Here is a 23318-nt window from a genome sequence, read left to right on the forward strand (position 1 = left end):
TGGAGGTTTTAGACTTTCTTTTCACGAACAAGGCCTATGTAGAGAGCTGGAGTTATACTAGTGTGTCGCCAAGTGTTGTAGTGGCTTCAAACACCCTCCAAAATTTTTCCTTTGCCTGTTTTGGAGCCTCCCTACCAACCTTACACAACACTTTGTCTTGCTTCGTCAAGTACTCAAGCTTCAGTGTTTCCCTTGCACAAAGGTAGCTTATTGATCATAGTTGATCCTTTCCCCTCACAAGCTGCTTACCTAAACTTGGTCCAGCTGTAGGCTGAGCAGCTTCCCCTTGAAAATTGCACATTTTTGGAGGGAAACCATCCTTCCCTCCAAGAATTATGCAATCCAATCTGATAGCCTGCTGAGCTCCAGGATTGCGTAATCCTATCAGCCAACCCTCCCAGCAGAATTTGCGCAAATTTTCCCAGTAGCTGTCTACTCAGCCTAAGATTTGTGCAAATCTAGGCATCAGTCAGCTGCTATGCCTAGAAATTGCGCAAACCTCCTTAGCAGTCAGCCCAGCTCCCAGCCAGGAATGCACATTTTTCCCAAGTAGTCGAGCACTTGCATGCATGAACAGTTTGGTTGACCAATTCCACCCATGACCAAGGAAACTTGACTTGATCTTCCTAGAATAGCAAGAGACAACATGCAGAATGCATCTCATGATTCAGGGAGCTATTTTTAGCATCTAGGGGTTACATGCAAAGTTGTTTTAGGAGTTTCCCTCCAAGTGTCGCTTTTTCCTAGATTTGTGGCATGCGCGTCATGAGACAAAACTTATTTATTCGATGCATCAAAGCTCCTTCATTCACATTAATCTTGGAGCTCTGACATCCCACAACACATCCAAGACTCTTTGACACATTTGGCTCAGCTATTGACAGGTAAGTGGCCTCAACTTGTCTTTTCTAGAATTTCTGTCGCTTTTTGTGTATTTTCTTGTGTAAGTGTTGTTTGCTTGATTTCTTTGAATCCTTACTTTAGTTTACATATATTCTAGTTTTTCCTAGCTATGTTTCAGTTTTCATTTCTATCTCACTGCTATCGCATGCGTGAAATTGTTTTACACAGACATTCACCCAATCAGCGAACTACCTCACCCACATGCATGTTGATCTGTCTGTTGAATCATTAATTCATGTTTTGCATGCACTGTTAATCACTTATTCTATCACTTATTGTCTCCATGCATTGCATTGTCTTACTTGCTTTCAGTTTCCCGTCAGGGAGTCGGGCCAACCTTGGCCCAACCTCTGTCTTCACCAAGGTTGCCTTGCGTAATCTAGGGAAGGAAGGCTCACCTTCCACTCTAGATTTGCACATTATTGCCCAACACTAGCCTTCGAGACTGTTTTGCACATTTTTAGAGGATAGTGGCTGCTTGGCCCAAGAAATTGCGCAAATTTGTCCCTGGGCCAATGGTCCTTCTCAGCTGGAATTGTACATTGCACAATCCCAGCAGCCAACTGCCTGATTGGATTGTGTTTTTCGCAGAACCAGCAGCTAGTCTAGCCTCCCTGACAACCCAAAATGTATTTTGCGTAGTTATAGCAACCATTCACCAAGATTCCTAGTGAAATTTACATAATCTTTCTCATCAGTTACCTAGGTATGTGATGTGTCCTTCCTCGGATTTGCTTTGTTTACATTGAAATATTTCTTGCCATGCATGCTTCTTGTTTCTAGATCCTTCAGGTGTTCATATGTCTCAATGTCTTCAAAGATAACAGGATCATAGGACACTAATGGTATTTCATCTAGAGCAGCAATTGAGCAGGTGTCCTCTAGTCTGCCTCTCTACGAAGATACGAAGTTGTATCTAGACAAAGACATCAAACTGAAGTGGGAAGAGGTGAACGAATCATTCACAGGTACTTTTGGGGAAGACCTTTAAGACCTTTGGTTTTATGTGAACATTCATAAGTCTGGCTTGTACCGGATTGCATGTATATACCCCGCGTTCCCATGCGTAGACATGATTCACTCGATTGTTTCTCACACTAACCCCGAGACAATGAACTTGAGCAGTGTCAGTGGGATGAAGCTTGCAACCTTTTGGGCATGAGATTACGATGAGATGTATCAAATTCCAAGCCCATGACTATCATGACTCCTCCATTCAGCTTGCCCAACAACAGAGCTCACTTCAGAGACATTTTGAAGGATTGTGTAAAGGAGCCAGCTCGTTTCAGGATGACACCCAACCAGATCTATAAGACAAAGACATTGAGGAAGGAATACAAATACTTGGTCATATTCACATGCTGACTGAGTGGCCAAGCAAGCACTGTGACCTTCCCTCAGAGTTGCATGATCGCGCTGGACCAACTGGCTAGAGAAGGAAGATCATGCAATTGGTTTGACATACTAGCTCACCAGCTGAAGGAACAAGTCATGAAGGCTCAACAGTCTCTCGATGGAATGCATGTAGAGATTTATATGTCCACTTACATTCTAGATGCAGTCTGTGCTTGACATGAGTTCCCGGGCTTGGAGTGGGCATGGTCACTGTTAACACCCAGGTTGTTCCCTATGACTCCCAAGGGAATAAGGCCGGGGTAACCACTAACCAAGCTTTAGATTATAGGTCCTAGCCTACCTGTAATCAGAGAGGGCTCTCTCTTTAAGTTTTAGCTTTGTTTTGTAAAGATTTTGGGCTAGTTATGGGTTTAGTTTTTTGTTTAAAGTTTTGGTTGTGAACTATTGTTGTGAGAAGGGCATGAAATGTTTGGGAGGTGTTAGTCCATTGGGCATATGGAGTCAGAAATTTGGGACAGTCCTAGTGCCTGTAATGGAGAAAGTTTTACTGCAAGGCTAGATGACTATTCTTGATATAAACTCTGATTGGTGAGTGAAACAGTGGGAGATGGAATTACAGACAGTGTGATAACAATTTGAACAGCAATTTCTACTTAGTAGCATACATGAATTACTAAGTAGAAACTGTGAAAGATCCAGGGTTTATTGGAGCAGTTAAGAATTCCAATTAAACAGCTGAGCCTATAGAAAACATTTATAGCAAAGAAAAATTGAAATCAGGGTGTCTCCATGGACAAATCCTGAGCTATTCTTTTTCTTTCCTCCTAATTCTAGATTAACATATGAGAGATATGAGTTAAACTGATAATAAACATGAAAAGAGATAGAGAAAACTTATTATATCAAGACACAGCACTAGAATCCTGCAACATTCAGTAGTTCCAAGACAGCAAGCATCAGTAAGACCAATTTTTGCAAACCCCAAAGCTTTTCTGTATTATTTCTCTAGAGATTACAGCCGAGTTCTCTTTCTTCAACAACAGAAGTAAACAACAACCCCTCAAATGCACTGTGTGGGGGAGATTTTATACAAAAATATCAAGTAAAATATCTAGAATGATAGTTATTGAGCAATAACTATCTCTACCAACTTTGTACAGTGAAGTTATTACAAAATTTAGAGCCTATAGTAAAGGTACATAACAGCTGTTTGCTGCTTGTCGGTTGAGGATGACTTTTTGGGCCCAAGGGCCGGCTGCATTAATTCTTGGACGGCTCCTGCTGACGACGGCTGCTGTAGATGACACATTGCGGCTCTGATGCCTTTGGGATGCTGACCTGTAATCTTTGACCTGTGGTTGCTGATCTGTGACTTCTTTATTGATTCTCTGCTTGCTGTAAAATGCATTTGATTAAATTATTTTATCAAATCACAGCAAAGTCCTTATCATATCTGTCCACCATTGATCAGTGGGCATCTGATGCCTTTGCATCTTGTGTAATGTTTCATCAGCATCTGTATATTTGTAGTAATTAGGGGGGACTTCAAACAGATGATTGATTTCATGTTCTATATAAAACAGATTTTCTAGTTTATCATACAACTTTTGTCCTGTGGGTGGCTCAGTTCCTTCCGAAGTGCTAGATGAGGTAGTCAACTAATCAGTGATGTAATTGTTGACTCTTTTTGCATATTGCTCATGAGAAGATAGCCTTCCTACACTGTTTAGTAAAATTGGGAGTCCCCTGTCATATAATGTCGTGATCTTGGCACCAAAAGTATTTACCTCTGCTTGAATATCCTGACATTTTCTTTCTAGTGCCTGTACATAGTTTCTGAGGGCGAGTAACCTTTTGATCAGCAAAATTGTATCAGTTCTATCTCTGATACCCATGTTTGCTAACTGTATGCCAGTTCTGTTGTTCAACACATTGATCATTCTGGTAGCTACATCTGGCATACTTCCTAGAGAAGCTCTGGCTTTTTGACTTTCTGCATAAGCCTTGCCCAGCAAATCCATTTGCTCATGGATGGTCTCTATATATTGCCATTGGTCTGTGATTGATTGACCAATATTTAACCATATGATTTTCTTGAGCTCCGTTATTCCTTTACCCATGGCCATCTCTTTCTCTAGCTCTTTGATTTTTCTTTCCAAGGTCCTTACTTCCCTTGTCTTTTCTGCCACCTGTTGCTTAGATTTATCATGTTTCTCATTAAGTGTGGCCAATTTCTCCTTGGAATCATTTAGCTCTGCCATCTGGGCTTCTAGGACTTGAATCTCCTTCATCATCTTTTGCATGTCTAGGCTTGGAGCCTGTTCTGGTGCCGTTGTTGGTGCTGATGTTGATGGAGCTGTTTGAGCTGTCTGCCCTGTGGGAGGAGCAGTAGTTTGAGGGGACTCCTCAAGTTTTATGACTTGCTGAGGGGGTTGAGATGGCTGGCCTCCCTCTTTCTGCTTTAGTGCCTCCTGCAGTGCAGCCTCCGTTTCTACCAATTTACCTTCTGTTTGGACCAGTTGCTAATGTAGTGTTATCAGCATGGCTGCTGTATCCTGGTCTTTCCTCTGCTGAGCAACCTCTTCTGTTTGGGGGTGAAGGGTTGCTGGGATCTTCGCCATCTTTCTCAAAGCTGCCATATCTGCATCTCTTTCTTTTAGCAGTGCCTGCACAGCTTTGGGATCCTTTGGTTCATGCCCGAGCTCTATAATTATTTCTTCTAGAGACCTGATCCTGTTGTCTTTAGCCTGGGAGGATGCCTTTTCTAACTCCAATTGTGCAGTGGTATTATTTAAAGAATTCTGCAATCTATAATTTATCAATGTATTATCTGCTAGAGTAGCATACACCATCTCACCTGTTTATTTATGCAATTCAATTTGGTCCATTGGGTGGATGTACTTGGACAAGATTTCCAAGTTTGTTCTTATATAATCAGTTGCAGACTGTGGTTGCAGTGCTGTGGGCATGAAATGGCTCATTATCATTTTTCCCTCTTGCACATCATATGCAGACATCAACCTCTGCTGGTTTGTAGGAGCCATTTTCAACAAGTGATTGTACAGCTGTAACCTCACTGGCTCATTTCTGGTCTTGATGTCTATGAATTGTTTCTTTATGCTAGACTCACCCTTTCTTTGTTGCCCTGAGGAGCTGACCTCTCCTCCAAGTATTCTTTGCTGCTCTTGCTGTAATGAGCTAGCTGATACCTCTGTGCTGGGGGGACCCATCTGTGTTTGACCAAAAGGCATCTCTTCCTCTGAAAAAGGATTGAGCCTTTGTCTCTTTTCCCCTTGCTGTGATGTTGCGGTACTAAGGGGAGTCTGTTCCTCTCTATCTCTCTTCTTACCCCTCTCTTCATTGATAGGAGTTTGGAGCACCGAAGTCTCCACTGTAACATTCTGTACTGGAGCCTCCTTTCCTTGAATTTGCTCATCATTAGGACTAGGAGCCTCTGCCATTTCTTCCTGTTGTTCAAGATGATTTTCAGGCTGTTCTTCTTGGTCTTCTGGCTCTTTTTCTTGGGCTGATTGCTGCTCTTCAGGGGCCTCTTGCTGTTCTGTTTCCTTGTCTTTATCCTTGGCTGAAGTCTCTGCTGTAATTGGGGCTTGGACTGCCTTTTGTGGAGCTGTGGACGATGAGAAAGCTGCTCCCACTTGAGTGCCTGGAAGAGAAAATACCTGTGAACAAAGCTCTAAGTCAGCCAACTTTTGGAGATTTCTTATTCCTGTTTGAGCTAATTCTTCTTGTGTAGTAGCCTCTTCTAAGGTGCCTTTCTTCCATTCTAGTTGATTTGCATATTTTTCTATGTGAGGTAACCTTAAGTGATCATAACTGGCCAGCCTATATCTGACCCTTCTTAAGCTTATGAAATGAGTGGGGTCGTATGGTTCCCAAAGGAAGCTGGTCTGTAAGCCAAGGCCATTTAGCATTCTATCTGCCTCTTGCCAAGCTTCCTCCCTTTTATTGTAGATGAAGGGGCCTAATTGGTTTCTGACTTTAAGCTGTGCTTTCTTGCCCTTGCTTGAAAAATGGAGTACATCAGCATTCCCAAATTGCCTGAAATACTCAAGGGCAAATAATCTCATAGGCACATATCTGGGCAATCTGTATGGGGCCAACTCACACCCATATATTCTGATAACTGTGTGGTTTTGGTAAAAATACCAATCCCCAATGCTGTATACCTTGAACAACTAAAGAATTATCTGCATCTCATCAGTTAATCTTGGAGGAGGTGAGCTCAGAAGCAGAGACATGGCTGGGTGGATGAAGAGGTCTATAAACTCACAATAAGTGTAAGGGGAATAAGACCTACGGTGGAAAACAGAGGACCAATAGACCACTGACCTTGAATTGCCTTGTGCATCCATTCTTTTCACAGGAAAAGGGAATTTCTCATGCTGATAGTATAGGATTAAATGATAGATATAGGAGGTGTATCTGAACACCCTTTCTCTTTCCAAGTCTATCAATTGCTCATGTATTTTATTGGAGATGTAAGTGGCATAGTCATAACAAATTGGGGGCTTAGCAGGGGAAAACATGGCCATTATCACCAGCACAGTTTCATAAATAATTTCTATTGAATTATAGCCCAATATGGGACTAATCATGTCTGCAAGGTCTGTGCCCAATTGATTTAGGTATACATAATGGATGGGAGGGTACTTCATGGTCTCAGAGGTCGAATTAATGAACATTTGATTTATCTTGGTGATTTGAGCATCTGTCAGTTTAACTCCTTGTTTTACCAGATCCATCATTGATAAAGGAACTAATTTCTTATCAGTTTCGAAGTTTAGCATCTCTCTAATGGCTGCAGGGGTGACATAAAAAACAACTGAGCCTGAAGGGTCAAGCACAGCCCTCTGAGTGGGGTCATAGCAGGCAGCACACCGATGGATTAGGTCAGGAAACACATTGACCTGAGGGAGCTTGAAGATGGGGAGGAAAGAGTCCCAAATGCCCAATACATCAATTCCACTATTATGCTTAATTTTCAATTCATTTAGCAAGTGAATGTGATACTTGTTATGCATTAGCATTTCCTCTGATATTTGGTAATCTTTATCTGCTAATGGTTTCCACTCCAACTCTCTCTGAGGGGCATTCAATGGATCAATATTCAGGGCAACAAGTGCTACTAGTGTATCCATGTTTTACAATCGAATTTGGGTTAAATTTCGACTATTTTTGGGAGAAATACCGTCCTGCGCGGTAGGTTAAGTAATTTGCTGAATTACAGCCTGTTTCAGAGCAACAGGGTTGTAATTGGGCACAATTGGCCGGTTAAAAACTGATGGAATTGGTTTTAAGGCGTAGCAGGCCTATTTCTCCAGGGAAAATGGTCAATTTCAATGGTTTTTTAACAATGCAGGACGAAACAGAGCGCGCAGTTGGGGACTTGACAAATACCTGGTTTAATGGCGGTATTTGAGCTTGGTTGCAGTCGAATTCTGGGCAGCAGCTGCTCTGAATGGTCTTGGCAAGGTGCGGCAGCAAAGGACGTGAAAAATACATGCAGGAGGCAGAGCAGAAAAACACAGAAAAATGCGCAAAAATGGCAAAATTCGGGCAAATATGGACATTTTTGCGTTGGCGCGAAAATTTGGATGATGTCAGCATGACGTCACCAGGTGGGGTCAGGGTCGGGTGACGTCAGCATGACGTCATCGGGTGACATGGCGGCCTGTGAGTGGTCCACGGGGACTGCATAGGTGGCGTGACAGCTCGGAGCGATGGCGGGCGGGGGCGCTGATGCAGCGGTGAGTTGGCGTGACGCTGGCATGACCAGTCAGCGGAAAACCGGGAGTGGTAAGCAGTTTTATATCGCACCGCTATTCATACGGAAGCAGGATTGTCAGAGGTTTGCCCGATCCGGTAATATGGCGACGCGTGCCCCCGTGTGTACATCAGCGGATGCCATTTTTCGGACGCTAACGGCAGTACATCGGGGCCGCTCTGAAATTGATGAGGGCCGTCGGATGGAAAAGCCTAGATCTGACGGCTGGCAGGAGGGCAAGTTGTCAGGGCGATACGGTCAGGCGGGGCAAATAAAATATTATTATTTGTTGAAATATGCGCCCGGCGGAACATTGGAAAAAGTGGGTTTTGCGGGTTTTTGACAGTGTTACGGGTTAAAAAGGGGTTGTTTGGGTTTTTCAAAGGTTTATTTACAACATCAGGTTCACGCGTTAAGACAGAGTTAGGTTAATAAACCAAGCAGATCTTGGTTTATTTCCAAGATCAATTTTTCAGCGCTCTTTGGGTCGCGCTCAATGTTTTAGCGCTTGAAAACATTCAAAACGATACATAGAGCTATAATGCTCGGGGAAGGGGATATATAGATTTTTTGGGTTTTTTGCATAATTTACATAGTAATAGGGGGAATAGGGGGTATAGGGAGTTAAATAGTGATAGATTAGCAGTTAGTATGAGTGGAAAAGTTGGATGAGGGGGGAAAAACACTAAGTTTTATATGAAATCAACTTAGTTTAGGAAGTAGATCAAAATGAAAAGAATTTTTACACAAGAAATGTGGCTTTTAAAGAAACAAGAACCAATAAAAGACTTTGACTTCTTCCATGAGCATAGGTAGTATTGGGATGTTAGTAATGAGTGTAATGGGGGTAATCAGGGGGTTAGACATGCTTCATTGTATTGCTGCAAAACTGCTGAATGAGAGACCTGCACTGGCGCCATGTTTTTCCTTTGCTTGGGCCAGTGACATAAAAGAAATCATGCTTCTGCAACCCCATCTACCTACCCACTCTATTGCCTAGCATTTTTTGTTTCTTCATAGAGGGTGCACTTGGACTAGCAAACCCTCAATTATTCTTTTCTTTTCTTTTTTCTTTTTTCTTTGCTTTTATATCTACAGCTAACCTTATTACCTCCAAGGCCCCAGATTAAACAGTTGGGAACCTTAATTCTCTACCTAACTACTGGCCTGCCAAGATTAAGAAGTTTGGACAGGCTTCTTTCTCTATTCTTATGACAAGAAATTGAAACATGGCATGATCCAGATTAGGCTGTTGGACCATCCATCCAAAATTCAGTCAACATCAAGCTATGTACACATATTGCATTCTCTTGGAAATATGGGATCTTTGCATCACCAAAGCAGAGCATATTTGGAACTTTCTTTGCCAATCATGAAATATGAAACCTATTGGTATAGGTATCTAATAGTGGCTCCACATGGGGATGGTTTTTCCATTTGAAAGACCAAGAACAGCAGGTCAGAATGCCTTGGCCCTTGACTTCTTTTACCAAAACTTGGAGTTTTCCTCCTTGAAATCTCAAAATTGTGTCCTTCCCGTCTTGGTAGATCTCTGAACTTATTTGCCTTTTGCTAATAACTTACAAAACTTGGGAAGCTGCATTTTATATATGTTAACAGAAAGTAATATATACACCCTATAATGTACAAGGGAGAGTCAAACTACGTGCATGGGAAGTAGTCAAAATAGTGCTTCAACATCCTGCCATTCACAGGACCTTCATCCAAGTGAGTTTCATCCAGATTTTTTAGGAAGTAAGTGTTGTTTCCTTGCACTGCTTGGATAACAAATGGTCCTCTCCAAAGAGAATCAAATTTTCCATGTTTTCCTTTATCTTCCCTTCTTGAATCCCACTTGAGGACTTTGTCACCAATGTTGAAATCTTCAGCCTTAGTCCTTCTATCAAAAGCTTTCTTTAACTTTTCTTGTAAAACTTGAACTCTGCTATAAACTTGGTCTCTAGTTTGCTGCAAACATATTATTTGATTGATCCTTCTTTGCATGTCATTGGGCTCAGCTTGACTTTCTTGAAGTAGTTTCATAACAGGAACCCCTAGTGATGAAGGAAATTTGGCTTCTAATCCATAGACTAACTCATATGGGCTGACCCCAATGGATCTCTTGGTTGTTAGTCTATCTGCCCATAAGGCATTCACAAGCTTCTTATGCCAATTCTTCTTATTTTCTTCCAACACCTTCTTTATGATGTTTACAAGGCTTTTATTTGATGATTCAGCTAGGCCATTTCCTTGAGGGTAGTATGCAGTGGAATGGCCCAAAGTAATATGAAATTTGTGGCAGAAGTTCACTATCTTCTTGGATCTAAAAGCAGCAGCATTGTCTGTTATTATCTTGTTGGGGCAACCAAATCTAGACAATATGTTATTCTCCAAAAACTGAATGATAGTTGAATCATTTGCCTGTCTACATGGGATGGCCTCAATCCATTTGGTGAAGTAGTCTGTGGCTGTGAGGATCCATCTATGTTGGCCTGAAGATGAGGGATGAATTTCACCAATGAAATCCAAGCCCCATTGTTGAAAAGGTCTCTCTGTTGCAATAGGCCTCAAAGGAAGTGGCAGTAACTTTCTCTTTCCCTCAAACATTTGACACTTATGGCATGAGGTAGTGAAATTTTTAACATCAGAGAACAAAGTGGGCCAATAGTAACCAGCCCTCAGTATCTTATCCACAGTGGACTTCCAATACAAGTGTCCACCACAATCACCTGCATGAAATTCTTTCATGACATTGTTAGTCTCATTCTCAATTAAGCAGTTTAACAATATACCCTCATGGTTTTTCCAAAGCAAATTGCCATCCATGACACAAAATCTTGAAGCTTTCATTTTTAGGAACCTACATTTAGTTCTGGACAATCCTGGGGGAGCACACAGGTTTTGCAACACATAACATATATCAGAATACCAAGAGGATTGTTCAAAGGCTACATTGATCTTTGGAGTCGCCAGCTCCGGTTCATTGTCCATTTGATTTATGTCTAGGGCTTGGAGATTTGTTTCAGACATTAGTTTGGCCAAACCTTGGCCCTTTATCAGTTTTGTAGGTCTTATCTCAATGTCAAATTCTAAGATGTTTGCAATCCATTTTCCTCTTCTACCTTCTAAATTTTCTTGAGTCAAAATATCCTTGACAATAGCATTTGGTACATAGGCAATGACATGAGAGTATAGGATGTAAATTCTGAAATCTTTGATGGCTTTTACTAAAGCATAAGCTTGTTTTTCCATGATCTGGTATTTGAGAGGTGCATCTCTTAGTGCTCTGCTAAAGAAAGCAATAGGTTTTTCATTTCCGTGATCATCTTTTTGTAACAAGACAACAACAATTGTGTGTTGGGAAGAAAAGGAAAATATAATGAAGTCTCTATCAAATTGAGGGTTTGTCAGGACTGGGGTTTGGGTGAGGGCTAGTTTGATTCCTTCAAATGCCTGATTTGCTTCCATAGTCCATTTTACCTTAGAATCCTTTTTAAGCATGTTATTAAGTAATCTGATCAATTCCGCCAAGTTTGGGATAAATCTCCTTAGGAAGTTGATCTTACCCAAGAAGGCTTACAATTCTTTTACATTTCTTGGATGAGGCATTTGTAGGATGGCCTGTATTCTGTCTGGATCAATTCTAATACCATGCTTTGAAATAATATGACCCAATAACTTGCCTTCTTCCAAACCAAACAGGGATTTCTTGGGATTTAAGGAAATTCCATATTTCCTACAAGTTATGAATATTTTCCTTAGATGTTTCAAATGTTCAGGGTCAAATTTTGAAATTGGTGTAAGGTCATCTAAGTAAACCACAAGGAAATCATGAATCTCTTTGGCAAAAGCAATATCCATTGCTCTTTGAAAGGTAGCTCCTGCATTTTTCAACCCAAAAGGCATTTTGACATATTTGAAGGTTCCCCATGGGGTTGTGAATGCTGTTTTGTCCTGTTCATTAGGGTGAACTAGGATCTGGTTAAAACCTGAGAATCCATTAAGTAAAGAAATTCTTGAGGCCCCCACTACTCTTTGCAAGATGTGATCCATCTTGGGTAAGGGGTAATTATCTTTTAGGGACGCTTGATTCAAGTTTCTTAGATCAACACAAAGCCTTATTTCACCAGTTTTCTTTCTTGTAGGGGCCAAATTTGAAATCCAATCAGAAAACCTGATTGGTGCTATGATGCCAGCTTTAAACATTTTTTGTACCTCTTGCTCCATTAATGGGAGAAGCATAGGATTGATTCTCCTCAATTTTTGTTTAAAGGGTTTTTTATTTGGCTTGAGGGGGATAGTATGTTGGATGACAGAGGTGTCATATGATTTCAAATCCTCATAGCTCCATGCAAAGACATCTTGGAATTCTTTGAAAAGGTCAACATATTTGGGCTTTTGGTCAAGAGGTAAGGAAGCAGACAATTTTATTATTTTGGGTTGTTCAGCAGTTCCAATGTTACATTCTTCTATGGCAGCATTGAGGGGCTGCATTTTTGGCTTCCTAAGAATATCATTTGAGTCAAAAATGTCTTCCAAAGGAGTGAGGCCTGTTGGAAGAAAATTGTCTTTCAATTGTATAACTTTAGCTTCAGCATCAGCTATTTCCTCACAACTGATTTGTTTAATTTCTTGTATGTTTTCTTTGTTAAAAATTGTTGGATGTAGCATTTGGTTTACTGTTTTGGGTGAAATATTTGTTTGGTGTTGTTCACCTAGTGTTTGTGAGTCACTTGCAGCCTCTGTATCAATGTTTAGTCCCGGAAATTCTTGCTGCAAAGTCAAGAAATTATTTATTTGTGTATCATCCTCAAACACTTGCCAATCCTCGACATTGTTTGGGACAGAAGGTCTGTGTTTAATCTCAGCTGTAAAGCAATGCTTGGGTTCAAAAGGTAGTTTACAAGTGCTTGCAAATGTGGCCAAACTATGAGCATGAAGATTATGGGTTCTAGAAATTTTGGTAATTTGAAATTCAGTGAAGGAATTTAGTATTTCAGCAGCAACAGACCTATAAGATCTCAGTCTTTTGTCATTGGTGACAAAATTCCCCTTTACTTGTTGGATAATTAGGTCTGAGTCTCCTAGGATTGAAACTTTTATGGCTTGTAAGGATTTTACTAGTTTGAGGCCTAGTAAAAGAGCTTCATATTCTGCCATATTGTTGGTGCACCTGAAGTTTAACCTATAGGCTCGGCCCTCTGCATGACTGTTTTGTTTGTTATGTATCCAAACTCCTGCTCTTGCCCCTAATTTGTTGACTGGCCCATCAAATTCAAGAAACTAGAGGAATTCTCGGTTAAGGGAAGAATTGTCAACTATTATGGGACTTGGCATCAACAACTTGAGATCTTGGCTTACACTTGGTTTTTCTTCTTGAACAGTTTTGTTTATTGATTGCTCAACCATTATTTCTAGAGTAGCAATTTTTTCATTTATATGCTGATCTTGTTTGAGTGTCTTGGTTTCATCATCATTTGTAGGACCTGTATTATCATTGAAGAGAATATAGGAGTCTATGTCAGAATGGACAGCATATATGGGAAAGTTTTGAGGTTTTTCTTCACTGTTGACCATGTATTTCATGAGTGTTTCTCTGTATAGTCTCTTTGGTTGCCCAAAGACAGAGATGGTGGTGTAGGAAATGTCTAATTGAAGGGAGCCTTGAAGTTTAGCACCCCATGATCTTGATAATAACATTCCATATTTTGGTGGGATATCAGCAACCACCACATCCATTAAAATTGTTTTATTTGGATATTGAACCAAGGAAACACATAAATCCTTTATCAAACCTAAACACTTAACTTGGCTGGAGTCAAATGAAAATAGGTCCTTGTATGGCCTTGTTATGTCTAAATTCAGTCTCTCCATCACAGATTTGGGCATAAGGTTATGGGATGCCCCAGAATCAAACATGGCATTGTGTAGTATCTTGTCATGGATATGCAGGCTGACATAAAAAGGTAAAATTCCATTACCTGTTGTTTTTCCATCAACCTCAGGGCCAAAAAGTAATTCTGGGGTATCATCCAACACATTAACATCATCTTTATTGTTTGTCAATTGAAGGGACTTTTTAATTTGTTGTTTATAAATGTCATGTTTGGCTAATTCAGCAAGGGGTATGGCTATTTTCAATTTACCCATTTCAGACTCAAAGTCAAAAGGTTTTTCAGTTTGAATTTTAGCATTCTGGTTGACCATTTTTTCTTTGTCATTTGACCTTTTAGAGGGTTCCTCTTGGTTCTGTGTCTGATTTTGGGGTTTGTCCTTTTTACCCATCTTTTGAGGAGGGTTGTTTGAATTGGTATGTAAAGGAAGTGCAACTGATGGCTGTTGATTTGAGGCATATGTTTCAGTGATATCCTCCACTGTGACTTCATTAGTGATAGGATCAGATTTGTCTTTGGATTCTGAAATGGAAACTTTCTTAGATTGCTGGTCATCTTTTACTTTTTCAGGATGTGACACATTTATGGTTCTACTTCTTAGTTTGTATTGTTTATGAACTTCAAAAACAGTTGTATCATATCCTTGCTTAAAGTCAAAAGACTCACCTAATTTTGTTTGAAATTGCTTTACTTCATCTTCTTCCTGATCTTCTTGAGTCAGGAAAACTTGTTGTTCATTGTTCAAACCCATCAAATTGATGTGGGTGTCATCTGTTTGCTCATTAGAAGTAGATGTCTCAGCATAATTTTCTTGGAAAGGAGGTCTGACATGCTGGTCAGGATCAGTCCTACCAACATTAGGATTTTGATTCTTTCTGAAGTTTGGGTTTCTAATATTGCTTGTTTGACCTTCCCATGATGATTTTCTTTCTATGGTTTCTACCCTGTCTCCAAGTCTATCCATCCCTTTGATGATTGCATCTAGCTTTTGCTCAAATGATGAAGGTTCTTCTTTGAAAGTAGTCCTCCTTTCAGTTCTGGCCCGGTTTCTTTTGGCAATTAGATTTGCCTCTACACTAACAGCTATGTTTTGCATGTCTGCTAGAGTTGCAGGGGCTCTTTCTCTCAGTTGATATGCCATATCAGCATCAAAGCCATCAGGGAATTTAATCAACACTAAATCAGGTGGAGGTCTAAGGTTTTGAGGTATGGCATTATAGATGGTATTGAATCTAGTGAAATAGTCCAGGACAGTTTCTTGTGGGCCTCTTCTTATGGTGTCATATTCAGATAGAATGTGCAGAGGGTCCTTTTTCTTTTCCCATCTATTTAAGAAGGACTGATAAAGGGCACCCGAATCAGCTATTGAATTTGGGGTCAGGGCCCTGAACCAGGTTCTTACTTCACCTGTCAAACTTTGGACAAAAATTTTCATCCTTACATCATCATCATCTATCTCATAGTTCTCAAAGTAATCTTGCATTTTCCTAGTATGTTGTAAAGCAGTGTATGTACCAGTCCCATCAAAATAAGTAACCTTGCTTTGGTAGTCCTGAGGCATAGCCCCAGGATTACCAGGTAACTGAAGTGGAGCATAACGGTTAGCCATATTTGGGAGAATAAGTGGGACAACAGGGATAACAACAGCAGTCTGTGTGTTGGGTGTGGACAATATGCTCTGTGAAGTGGATGATGAAGAGGGTGAAGAATGACTTATATGGAGGTGAATAGATGGCTTAGCGGGGGTTGAAATAAAACTCTGTTGAGCTGCCTCAGGGCTAGCTTCAGGAGATTGTTTCGGTTCCTTTTGGTTCCTAAGAGTTTTAGGGATGAGATTTGGATTATCAAAAACAGGCGGGGGATTTGGGTTGGGATTTGACCTGGTGTGCCTAGTTCTTTTCTTAGGAGCCAGCTTCTGAACTTGTTTTTGGTATTTTTTGGGGCTGTTTTTAGAACTATTTTAAAGGGACTGTTTAAGCTTTTGGAACCACTGTCTAAGAATAGATAGCAGCTGAAAATACGCTCTGCTCCCCAGCGGAGTCGCCAATTATGTTAACACCCAGGTTGTTCCCTATGACTCCCAAGGGAATACGGCCGGGGTAACCACTAACCAAGCTTTGGATTATAGGTCCTAGCCTACCTGTAATCAGAGAGGGCTCTCTCTTTAAGTTTTAGCTTTGTTTTGTAAAGATTTTGGGCTAGTTATGGGTTTAGTTTTTTGTTTAAAGTTTTGGTTGTGAACTGTTGTTGTGAGAAGGGCATGAAATGTTTGGGAGATGTTAGTCCATTGGGCATATGGAGTCAGAGATTTGGGACAGTCCTGGTGCCTGTAATGGAGAAAGTTTTACTGCAAGGCTAGATGACTATTCTTGATATAAATTCTGATTAGTGAGTGAAACAGTGGGAGATGGAATTACAGACAGTGTGATAACAATTTGAACAGCAATTTCTACTTAGTAGCATACATGAATTACTAAATAGAAACTGTGAAAGATTCAGGGTTTATTGGAGCAGTTAAGAATTCCAATTAAACAGCTGAGCCTATAGAAAACATTTATAGCAAAGACAGATTGAAATCAGGGTGTCTCCATGGACAAATCCTGAGCTATTCTTTTTCTTTCCTCCTAAGTTTAGATTAACATGTGAAAGATATGAGTTAAACTGATAATAAACATGAAAAGAGATAGAGAAAACTTATTATATCAAGACACAGCACTAGAATCCTGCAGCATTCAGTAGTTCCAAGACAGCAAGCATCAGTAAGACCAATTTCTGCAAACCCCAAAGCTTTTCTGTATTATTTCTCCAGAGATTACAGCCGAGTTCTCTTTCTTCAACAACAGAAGTAAACAACAACCCCAAATGAACTGCGTGGGGGAGATTTTATACAAAAATATCAAGTAAAATATCTAGAATGATAGTTATTGAGCAATAACTATCTCTACCAACTTTGTACAGTGAAGTTATTACAAAATTTAAAGCCTGTAGTAAAGGTACATAACAGCTGTTTGCTGTTTGTCGGTTGAGGATGACTTTTGGGCCCAAGGGCCGGCTGCGTTAATTCTTGGACGGCTCCTGCTGACGACGGCTGCTGTAGATGACACGTTGCGGCTCTGATGCCTTTGGGATGCTGACCTGTAATCTTTGACCTGTGGTTGCTGATCTGTGACTTCTTTATTGATTCTCTGCTTGCTGTAAAATGCATTTGATTAAATTATTTTATCAAATCACAGCAAAGTCCTTATCATATCTGTCCACCATTGATCAGTGGGCATCTGATGCCTTTGCATCTTGTGTAATGTTTCATCAGCATCTGTATATTTGTAGTAATTAGGGGGGACTTCAAACAGATGATTGATTTCATGTTCTATATAAAACAGATTTTCTAGTTTATCATACAGCTCTTGTCCTGTGGGCGGCCCAGTTCCTTCCGAAGTGCTAGATGAGGTAGTCAACTGATCAGTGATGTAGTTGTTGACTCTTTTTGCATATTGCTCATGAGAAGATAGCCTTCCTGCGCTGTTTAGTAAAATGGGGAGTCCCCTGTCATATAATGCTGTGATCTTGGCACCAAAAGTATTTACCTCTGCTTGAATATCCTGACATTTTCTTTCTAGTGCCTGTACATAGTTTCTGAGGGTGAGTACCCTTTTGATCAGCAAAATTGTATCAGTTCTATCTCTGATACCCATGTTTGCTAACTGTATGCCAGTTTTGTTGTTCAACACATTGATCATTCTAGTAGCTACATCTGGCATACTTCCTAGAGAAGCTCTGGCTTTTTGACTTTCTGCATAAGCCTTGCCCAGCAAATCCATTTGCTCATGGATGGTCTCTATATATTGCCATTGGTCTGTGATTGATTGACCAATCTTTAACCATATGATTTTCTTGAGCTCCGTTATTGCTTTGCCCATGGCCATCTCTTTCTCTAGCTCTTTGATTTTTCTTTCCAAGGTCCTTACTTCCCTTGTCTTTTCTGCCACCTGTTGCTTAGATTTATCATGTTTCTCATTAAGTGTGGCCAATTTCTCCTTGGCTTCATTCAGCTCTGCCATCTGGGCTTCTAGGACTTGAATCTCCTTCATCATCTTTTGCATGTCTAGGCTTGGAGCCTGTTCTGGTGCCGTTGCTGGTGCTGATGTTGATGGAGCTGTTTGAGCTGTCTGCCCTGTGGGAGGAGCAGTAGTTTGAGGGGACTCCTCAAGGTTTATGACTTGCTGAGGGGGTTGAGATGGCTGGCCTCCCTCTTTCTGCTTTAGTGCCTCCTGCAGTGCAGCCTCTGTTTCTACCAATTTACCTTCTGTTTGGACCAGTTGCTGATGTAGTGTTATCAGCATGGCTGCTGTATCCTGGTCTTTCCTCTGCTGAGCAACCTCTTCTGTTTGGGGGTGAAGGGTTGCTGGGATCTTCGCCATCTTTCTCAAAGCTGCAATATCTGCATCTCTTTCTTTTAGCAGTGCCTGCACAGCTTTGGGATCCTTTGGGTCATGCCCGAGCTCTATAATTATTTCCTCCAGAGACCTGATCCTGTTGTCTTTAGCCTGGGAGGATGCCTTTTCTAACTCCAATTGTGCAGTGGTATTATTCAAAGAATTCTGCAATCTATAATTTATCAATGTATTATCTGCTAGAGTAGCATACACCATCTCACCCGTCTGTTTATGCAATTCAATTTGGTCCATTGGGTGGATGTCCTTGGACAAGATTTCCAAGTTTGTTCTTATATAATCAGCTGCAGACTGTGGCTGCAGCGCTGTGGGCATGAAATGGCTCATTATCATTTTGCCCTCTTGCACATCATATGCAGACATCAACCTCTGCTGGTTTGTAGGAGCCATTTTCAACAAGTGATTGTACAGCTGTAACCTCACTGGCTCATTTCTGGTCTTGATGTCTATGAATTGTTTCTTTATGCTAGACTCACCCTTTCTTTGTTGCCCTGAGGAGCTGACCTCTCCTCCAAGTATTCTTTGCTGCTCTTGCTGTAATGAGCTAGCTGATACCTCTGTGCTGGGGGGACCCATCTGTGTTTGACCAAAAGGCATCTCCTCCTCTGAAAAAGGATTGAGCCTTTGTCTCTTTTCCCCTTGCTGTGATGTTGCGGTACTAAGGGGAGTCTGTTCCTCTCTATCTCTCTTCTTACCCCTCTCTTCATTGATAGGGGTTTGGAGCACCGAAGTCTCCACTGTAACATTCTGTACTGGGGCCTCCTTTTCTTGCATTTGCTCATCATTAGGACCAGGAGCCTCTGCCATTTCTTCCTGCTGTTCAGGATGATTTTCAGGCTGTTCTTCTTGGTCTTCTGGCTCTTTTTCTTGGGCTGATTGCTGCTCTTCAGGGGCCTCTTGCTGTTCTGTTTCCTTGCCTTTATCCTTGGCTGAAGTCTCTGCTGTAATTGGGGCTTGGACTGCCTTTTGTGGAGCTGTGGATGATGAGGCAGCTGCTCCCACTTGAGTGCCTGGAAGAGAAAATACCTGTGAACAAAGCTCTAAGTCAGCCAACTTTTGGAGATTTCTTATTCCTCTTTGAGCTAATTCTTCTTGTGTAGTAGCCTCTTCTAAGGTGCCTTCCTTCCATTCTAGTTGATTTGCATATTTTTCTATGTGAGGCAACCTTAAGTGATCATAACTGGCCAGCCTATATCTGACCCTTCTTAAGCTTATGAAATGAGTGGGGTCGTATGGTGCCCAAAGGAAGCTGGTCTGTAAGCCAAGGCCATTTAGCATTCTATCTGCCTCTTGCCAAGCTTCCTCCCTTTTATTGTAGATGAAGGGGCCTAATTGGTTTCTGACTTTAAGCTGTGCTTTCTTGCCCTTGCTTGAAAAATGGAGTACATCAGCATTCCCAAATTGCCTGAAATACTCAAGGGCAAATAATCTCATAGGCACATATCTGGGCAATCTGTATGGGGCCAACTCACACCCATATATTCTGATAACTGTGTGGTTTTGGTAAAAATACCAATCCCCAATGCTGTATACCTTGGACAACTGAAGAATTCTCTGCATCTCATCAGTTAGTCTTGGAGGAGGTGAGCTCAGAAGCAGAGACATGGCTGGGTGGATGAAGAGGTCTATAAACTCACAATAAGTGTAAGGGGAATAAGACCTACGGTGGAAAACAGAGGACCAATAGACCACTGACCTTGGATTGCCTTGTGCATCCATTCTTTTCACAGGAAAAGGAAATTTCTCATGCTGATAGTATAGGATTAAATGATAGATATAGGAGGTGTATCTGAACACCCTTTCTCTTTCCAAGTCTATCAATTGCTCATGTATTTTATTGGAGATGTAAGTGGCATAGTCATAACAGATTGGGGGCTTACCAGGGGAAAACATGGCCATTATCACCAGCACAGTTTCATCAATAATTTCTATTGAATTATAGCCCAATATGGGACTAATCATGTCTGCAAGGTCTGTGCCCAATTGATTTAGGTATACATAATGGATGGGAGGGTACTTCATGGTCTCAGAGGTTGAATTAATGAACATTTGATTTATCTTGGTGATTTGAGCATCTGTCAGTTTAACTCCTTGTTTTATCAGATCCATCATTGATAAAGGAACTAATTTCTTAGCAGTTTCGAAGTTTAGCATCTCTCTAATGGCTGCAGGGGTGACATAAAAAACAACTGAGCCTGAAGGGTCAAGCACAGCCCTCTGAGTGGGGTCATAGCAGGCAGCACACCGATGGATTAGGTCAGGAAACACATTGACCTGAGGGAGCTTGAAGATGGGGAGGAAAGAGTCCCAAATGCCCAATACATCAATTCCACTATTATGCTTAATTTTCAATTCATTTAGCAAGTGAATGTGATACTTGCTATGCATTAGCATTTCCTCTGATATTTGGTAATCTTTATCTGCTAATGGTTTCCACTCCAACTCTCTCTGAGGGGCATTCAATGGAGCAATATTCAGGGCAACAGGTGCTACTGGTGTATCCATGTTTTACAATCGAATTTGGGTTAAATTTCGACTATTTTTGGGAGAAATACCGTCCTGCGCGGTAGGTTAAGTAATTTGCTGAATTACAGCCTGTTTCAGAGCAACAGGGGTGTAATTGGGCACAATTGGCCGGTTAAAAACTGATGGAATTGGTTTTAAGGCGTAGCAGGCCTATTTCTCCAGGGAAAATGGTCAATTTTAATGGTTTTTTAACAATGCAGGACGAAACAGAGCGCGCAGTTGGGGAATTGACAAATACCTGGTTTAATGGCGGTATTTGAGCTTGGTTGCAGTCGAATTCTGGGCGGCAGCAGCTCTGAATGGTCTTGGCAAGGTGCGGCAGCAAAGGACGTGAAAATACATGCAGGAGGCAGAGCAGAAAAACACAGAAAAATGCGCAAAAATGGAAAAATTCGGCCAAATATGGACTTTTTGGCGTTGGCGCGAAAATTTGGATGACGTCAGCATGACGTCATCAGGTGGGGTCAGGGTCGGGTGACGTCAGCATGACGTCATCGGGTGACGTGGCGGCCTGTGAGTGGTCCACGGGGACTGCATAGGTGGCGTGACAGCTCGGAGCGATGGCGGGCGGGGGCGCTGATGCGGCGGTGAGGTGGCGTGACGTTGGCATGACCGGTCAGCGGAAAACCGGGAGTGGTAAGCAGTTTTATATCGCACCGCTATTCATACGGAAGCGGGATTGTCAGAGGCTGGCCCGATCCAGTAATATGGCGACGCGTGCCCCCGTGTGTACGTCAGCGGACGTCATTTTTCGGAAGCTAACGGCAGTACATCGGGGCCGCTCCGAAATTGATGAGGGCCGTCGGATGGGAAAGCCCAGATCCGACGGCTGGCGGGAGGGCAAGTTGTCAGGGCGATACGGTCAGGCGGGGCAAATAAAATATTATTATTTGTTGAAATATGCGCCCGGCGGAACATTGGAAAAAGTGGGTTTTGCGGGTTTTTAACAGTGTTACGGGTTAAAAAGGGGTCGTTTGGGTTTTTCAAAGGTTTATTTACAACATCAGGTTCAGCGTTAAGACAGAGTTAGGTTAATAAACCAAGCAGATCTTGGTTTATTTCCAAGATTAATTTTTCAGCGCTCTTTGGGTCGCGCTCAATGTTTTAGCGCTTGAAAACATTCAAAACGATACATAGAGCTATAATGCTCGGGGAAGGGGATATATAGATTTTTTGGGTTTTTTGCATAATTTACATAGTAATAGGGGGAATAGGGGGTATAGGGAGTTAAATAGTGATAGATTAGCAGTTAGTATGAGTGGAAAAGGTGGATGAGGGGGGAAAAACACTAAGTTTTATATGAAATCAACTTAGTTTAGGAAGTAGATCAAAATGAAAAGAATTTTTACACAAGAAATGTGGCTTTTAAAGAAACAAGAACCAACAAAAGACTTTGACTTCTTCCATGAGCATAGGTAGTATTGGGATGTTAGTAATGAGTGTAATGGGGGTAATCAGGGGGTTAGACATGCTTCATTGTATTGCTGCAAAACTGCTGAATGAGAGACCTGCACTGGCGCCATGTTTTTCCTTTGCTTGGGCCAGTGACATAAAAGAAATCATGCTTCTGCAACCCCATCTACCTACCCATCTACTTGCCTAGCATTTTTTGTTTCTTCATAGAGGGTGCACTTGGACTAGCAAACCCTCAATTGTTCTTTTCTTTTCTTTTTGCTTTTTTCTTTGCTTTTCTATCTACAACTAACCTTATTACCTCCAAGGCCCCAGATTAAACAGTTGGGAACCTTAATTCTCTACCTAACTACTGGCCTGCCAAGATTAAGCAGTTTGGACAGGCTTCTTTCTCTATTCTTATGACAAGAAATTGAAACATGGCATGATCCAGATTAGGCTGTTGGACCATCCATCCAAAATTCAGTCAACATCAAGCTATGTACACATATTGCATTCTCTTGGAAATATGGGATCTTTGCATCACCAAAGCAGAGCATATTTGGAACTTTCTTTGCCAATCATGAAATATGAAACCTATTGGTATAGGTATCTAACAGTGGCTCCACATGGGGATGGTTTTTCCATTTGAAAGACCAAGAACAGCAGGTCAGAATGCCTTGGCCCTTGACTTCTTTTACCAAAACTTGGAGTTTTCCTCCTTGAAATCTCAAAATTGTGCCCTTCCCATCTTGGTAGATCTCTGAACTTATTTGCCTTTTGCTGATAACTTACAAAACTTGGGAAGCTGCATTTTATACATGTTAACAGAAAGTAATATATACACCCTATAATGTACAAGGGAGAGTCAAACTATGTGCATGGGAAGTAGTCAAAATAGTGCTTCAACATCCTGCCATTCACAGGACCTTCATCCAAGTCAGTTTCATCCAGATTTTTTAGGAAGTAAGTGTTGTTTCCTTGCACTGCTTGGATAACAAATGGTCCTCT

This window comes from Pinus tabuliformis, chromosome 2_2 (genome assembly GCF_031772625.1).
Source record: "Pinus tabuliformis cultivar Carrire ecotype Pingquan chromosome 2_2, CPIR1, whole genome shotgun sequence".
NCBI classification, from domain to species: Eukaryota; Viridiplantae; Streptophyta; class Pinopsida; order Pinales; family Pinaceae; genus Pinus; species Pinus tabuliformis.